At 42.6% G+C, this 6,000-nt stretch overlaps 2 protein-coding genes across 2 annotated transcripts in view; one reads left to right on the top strand and one right to left on the bottom strand.

The window, feature by feature from the left end:
- LOC146672610 (stonustoxin subunit beta-like) overlaps nucleotides 1–496 on the top strand; it is a 26,557-nt gene extending 26,061 nt beyond the window's left edge. Inside the window, exon 4 of the mRNA XM_085401331.1 lies at nucleotides 1–496. This exon is cut by the window's left edge and continues 1,443 nt beyond it. The gene's annotated coding sequence lies outside the window, so the exon portion shown is untranslated.
- Nucleotides 1–6,000, bottom strand: part of LOC146672608 (uncharacterized) — a 322,020-nt gene that overhangs the window by 294,671 nt on the left and 21,349 nt on the right. The window lies entirely within an intron of this gene.

Below are 6,000 nucleotides of genomic sequence, written 5' to 3'. Positions count from 1 at the left end.
GATCTGATTGATACTGTGAATAACGGGACTCACTGAACTCTGTGACACAGTGAAGATTACAGAGTTTAACTTCACCCTTTAAGACTGACCACAGAACCAAGTCCGCCAGAGCTTTTGTTATATTTTTACATGCTGTGGAGCCATTTGTGGGAGCATTTCAAGTTGCTATACATCAATACAACTGTTATAGCCCTAATTTTAATAATATGTATGCATTAAGTCCATAGTAACTACATAAACTGCAAAAACAACCTCTGCTCATCCATCTCTGTGTGTATCAGGATACATTTGGTTCATAATACACAGAAAAATCAGAGTTATTACCTGTAATAAATGTGAAAGATTCCTGCAGTGATAACCAGGCAGGACTGAAACACATCCAAGCTGTCACCACGGTAACAGCACCGTCCATCCACAGGTGAGGGGAGGAGCAAAAAGAGGGACTTTGACCATTTTATACTAAAAACACTCAACTAATGTTTCTAATATGAAACAAATAAGCCCACATTAATGTGAGCGTTTATTAAATAATAATAATGATGATTTCCTCCTGATCTCATTTCCACAGCAGAGAAAACTGTGGTGTATATTGAGGTGGAGGGTGTGGTCTGTGGCTCAGGTGTAGAGTGAGGGTGGGGTGCACCACAGCAGCATGCTGGGACTGCTGAGGGTGGAGGAGGGAGTGATGATGACATCAGAGCTGCAGCACAGAGACCAGTGAACACACAGTCTGTTCATCTTTGCATAGATACAATATACAGCACAATATTGAATGACAGACACGCTGTGGGAGCTTCCACAGATACACTGACGTCAGCATCCAGAGTCCTCCTGCTGCTCCCCCCTCAGAGCCCCGTGATCAGCACCAACACATTCAGTTAGATGACAGAGTCCAGCTGCAGCTAGAATCAGCTCCCCTCTGTGAACAACAGCACAGCGTCAGTGTTTCACACTCAGTGAAAGGAGGAAACAGCAGAAGAACACCATGTGTGCTACGTTTCCCAGGACACACTACAAACTGCACAAATACAGAGCAGCACGTGGAAGGACCTGGAGCTGCATTTACAGAGCTGCAGACAGCGTGATGTCCTGTATGGACAGGTGGAAGGAACCAAGTCCTCAGCTGGAACACTCGTGTTTGTCCACAGACAGGAAACACAGCAGGAAACTTCCTGACAGAAGTGCAGCTCATGGATAACACACTTCCTGTCAGTCAGAATGAGGCTGCAGCCAAACACAGAAAGGTGTTTTTGTCCAGATGAGCCCAGAGAAGAAACACGAGTGTTCACAGACATCAGAAGCTCAGAGAGGTGAAACATGAGGTTGGAGTCCTCGTCAGCATCCAGAAGAGCTGCTGTGAAACCCTGAGTACTCATGACAGACTCTGATGGCACAAACACATCATGATTCAAACAGAAAGACAAACATGGAGCTCCTGATCCTCCTGCATGAGAACAAGCTGACATGAGCGCTGTGTCTGAGAGTGTCTCCCTATCACAGTGACAATAACACAGCTGCTGCTCACAGTCATTAAACTGACCTGAGGTCAGCTGTGCTCCTTACATATGAACCATGTGACCTCACATCAGTGCTGTGGATGACTGTAGTCATAGAAGAGTAGAGCTGTAGCAGGTGGTGTGAGGAGGAGGTGGTGTATTCTAGTTAACGCAGTACTGAAACACTCCAGCAGAGGGCGCTGTTAAGTCCTTATTGTAACACAGTTACTGTGTGCAGTTAGACTTCATACATAATCTGCACTTATTTCCATCAGACATGCTGTCAGTAAATGATTGGTTTCTATTGATTCTACTTCCTGTTGACTGGTTTGATGACAGTGAAACAATCACAGCTGATTGTGTGATGATGTAAACTGTCACTGTTACATTCAGTGTGTGTGACATAATGTTAGTGCAGGCTGATAACAGCCTGGTTCTGTTAGAAACACATGAACGTGTCCATAGATCAGTGTGTGTTTAACATGAGAGCTTCAGCCCTGCTGATGTGTTAAATAAAGACATGCAGGAAAACTGATGAGACTCTGAAATAACTCTTTATATTTATAATGTAACTCTGCATCAAAAGAACAACAAAGGATCCCAGACAGGTTTCTGTGAACAAAGACCATTCTGATGTTTCTGTGTTTCTAACACTTTGACATTATTAGTAAACAGACTGCAGTGAGCAGCATTTATAAAGAGCTTCTATATAAAGATATGACAGCTGTTTGACAAGTTTATCACTCTGTGTTTGGACCTGATCAGTCCAGCTGTTTACTTGAAACATGTTCATTTACCTGTTCTGTTATATTCATGTTCTTGTCTCTGTTGAAAACACATTTTAATGTCCCTCAGATTTTTCTCCCAGATGAATAAATATAAAAATGACACAAACTGACTGCAGCTACTTTTTGTCCTTTCTGTCAAAAACCTTCATGTGACTCATGAGAGACACGTTTCAGCTGTTTGTGACAGATCAGAGGCCAACAAGTCATTTATAACACTTTCCATCATTGTTTAAAGTTCTCAGTGTTTCTGTGTTGCTGCGTATAGGATCTCCCAGCATCATCACTGTGCTGTCCAATCATTGTGTGCGAGGTTACCCTTATAGTGCGATGTGTGTTTGCACAAAGAGAAGCATGTGTGTCAAATATAAATAAGCACAGAACAGAAACAGCTGCTCGTTTCTTCTGTTTAGAGTCAAGTTAGTGTTTTGTGTCTTTGTTTGAGGCCTGATGTCGAGCAGAGGTGTGTGTAACTGCACTGGTCTGTTATATGTGTGAAGTGTGTGCTTCTCTTCAGCATCATCTTTGTCACTGCTGATTCCTTTGTGTCATCATGTGTTGAGAAGAGAGAACAGTTATAACGGAGGAGCAAAAGGAAGCCCTGAAATCTGCATCAACAAGGAAGTGTTGGCTCACCAGTGATCCCAGCAGAGCCACTGGTTTGGCTCCAGTTGTTCTAGATTCAATGATGTTGTTGCTACAGATACATGTCAGCATCTTTATTGAATTTAATATGAAGCAGAAATGGTGTCATTAGGAGAAGAAGAGGAGAACAAGTCCAGCAAGGAGGCAGCAGCTCTTAAAGATGAAACAGCAGCTCAGCCCTGAGCTCAGAGAGCTGCACATGAAAAAGCTCCTCAAGCAGATCCTGTCAGAGGTTTGTCATCAACAGGAGGAACTGTTCACATCATAGGATGAAGGTGCTGTCAGCTGGATGAAGAAGGTTATTTAATGCAAACGTTCACACTGAAGTCAAATTGTTGTCGTGTTGAACAGATTCATGTACTGATCGTCTCCAGAATGTTAGAAGAGCTTCAATGAATCATTAGAAACAACTTACAGCTGCACAGCTGTGTCAAACACATCTGTGTGTCATTGTGGGATTGTTGTGTTTCTACATGTGACACACGTCTAAAACATGCACACAATCTGAACACAAACAGGGACTCATGTGTTCCCACAGCCAGATGCTGAGAGCCATTTCCTTGTAGTCCTGTGTCTACATACATGAACCATTAGATGTTATTGGAATGATTGTCAGCTCTGATAGTTTCATGTGTGTTTAGCTGGACGCTGTTTGATCCTCGACATGTTTAAAGGTGTCCAGTCCTGAGACACTGGGGCTGGAAACAGCTGTGATGTCATTGGACTGTCACACAGACAGAAGTGCATGAAGCGAGCAGCCGAGGAGCCGCTGATGTTTTGGATTCAACAGCATTTGAAAGGTCGACACAGACACATTTGCACACAGAAAGCTGAATCTGTCATATGCCACAGTGAACTCACTGTTCAGTGTTTTTCAGGAAGCTTCTTAACTGCCTCTGCTGCCAAACAAGCAGCTGATGTCCTTGAGAAGAAGCTGAAGAAGTCTTCAACAACAAATACAGGAAGTGGACTTTCAAATACTAGATTCACTTTAGACTCACAGAGAAATGACTCAACCAGCTGTGATTGACTCCTTTGACTCTATGAAAGGTCAGTGTGTGTCTGCACACAGACTGTTGTGTTGGACTGTTATTCAGTTGTCTGCTGAATGTTTTCAAATGTCTGCATCTCAGCTGTGATGAGGCTGGGGGTCATGGGAGGCCACCGTAGCAGCCTCTTCAACATCATGACATCATCATAAATGCTGCTGGACTGTCTGATGGGCTGACGGTGAAAAAGCCGTCGGGAAGGAAACTGTCAGGGGTAGACATTTGTTCAAGACGCAAATAAGAGAAATGAGACAACTGCAGACCAACTCAGAGTGTAATTAGAAAACGTGCGCACGGGTGAATGTCTCTCTGAGAAGACACACACACCGAGCACAGGCTCGCTGCTTTATTTATAAGGCAAAAATGGGTTACATAGTACTTCCTCTTTTTAACAGTCAGGGAAGAGGTTAAACATGAAATCAGCTTATCTGATCTTTCACACACTGAAATTAAAAATACAGAAGTATATCATGCTTTATCTGACATCACAGACATTATAGGAAAGAATGCATCATTATATCATGCTGTCAAAACATCTCAAACATTTCAGACACTGAAGTAAGGAATGCATTATGTTCTCTTTAACAATAAACTTGATTAGGTAATTCTTCAACAATAGGCTTGGTTATGTGAAAATATATGAACACACAAAATATAAGGCATACTTGGTTAGAATATAAGGCCTACTTGATTATATTGTATTAAAGAGATTTGGTTATACTGTATAATGTAGAAAATCTCTTAACATTTCCCTCCTGTTGTTAATATATTTCACATGTTTATATCAATGCATAGTCACTTGTTAAATCACATTTTCAACTTGCATATCATTCAGTGAAGTATCTAAACATCAGCTCTGTTAAGATTATCATAGACATTCTCTTCTCTGGTTTCTCTATTTAGCATATCATACTGGCGAAAGGGATCCTCCATATCTCTCTGGATCAAAACAAAATTTCCTAAAGTACGATTAAACATACTCATCACCATGCGTCTCAGACAAGGGATAATACAAGCAGCAAAAATGCAAAATAGGAACATCATAGTACATAGGGCCAACAGGCCTTTAATCAGCAAAGATTTCCAGGAGCCGCTCAGCAACCAGTCCCACCAGCCATGCTCATCGGTTACGTAGTCCTGTTGCTGAGCGTCTCTTAGTTGTTTCAGAACATTCAAAGCATTTGTCATGTTTAATGAGTGTATGTTGTCAGGTATGTAAGTACAACATGTCTTGTTGAACAGTACGCAGAGACCTCCTTTCTCTGCAAGAACAATGTCCAAAGCTACTCGGTGTTGCATGACAGTGATGCGGATTGCATCAATTTCTTCATTCTGTGATTTGTCAATGCGGGTGGAAGCGTTCAAAAACAGTCCAAAGCGATAGTCTAAAGTCTCTATTCGTAGTGCGTGCTTTCCTACTCCTGTCCAAGGAAACAGAGAGTGCATTACCTTTTCGCCGGTGTTCCAGAGTTTGAAGTTCTCTGGCACGTCTGTTCCAAGGATTGAATCATGAGGCTTGATTTCTATATCACGCCTAACTCTGGTCTTGTTGTACACAGATATCTTAAAAGTGTGATCTGAAATGAAGATAGGTGCACAGCATCCTGACCAGTTGGGTGGCAACATAAAGTACGCATGCTGTCCGCACAGCCATGCCATACCTTGTACCCAATAGGTGCCATTTACCTGTTGATTTAGGTTGACTGTCCCATACCCTACTCCTCCATAGGTTGTGTTGCAGTTGCTGGTATGGCCCAGAGGGTGGAGTCCTTGCCCTGGCGCTTGGTAGAAGCACAGAGGATGCCACTTCTCTGTATGGGTCATAAAAACAGGGAAAGGGACAGAAGCATTTCTGTTTTTTACTGTCATATCTACCCAGAATTTGTCGTCACAGGTTCCATCCTTCTTCAGGCCTTTTGCACCTGGGAGTGAAGCTTTCTTGCCGATTGCAAAGTGTTGTCTTCCAATGCTGGCGAAACTTGCTGCACATTCACTTTGCAAGTGACTGTCCATTTTGCGACCATA

Source organism: Rhamphochromis longiceps, linkage group LG3, assembly GCF_057381845.1.
Source record: "Rhamphochromis longiceps isolate RC_006_pf linkage group LG3, R_longiceps_female_GT1.1, whole genome shotgun sequence".
NCBI classification, from domain to species: Eukaryota; Metazoa; Chordata; class Actinopteri; order Cichliformes; family Cichlidae; genus Rhamphochromis; species Rhamphochromis longiceps.
This window is presented reverse-complemented; position numbering and strand designations above follow the sequence as displayed.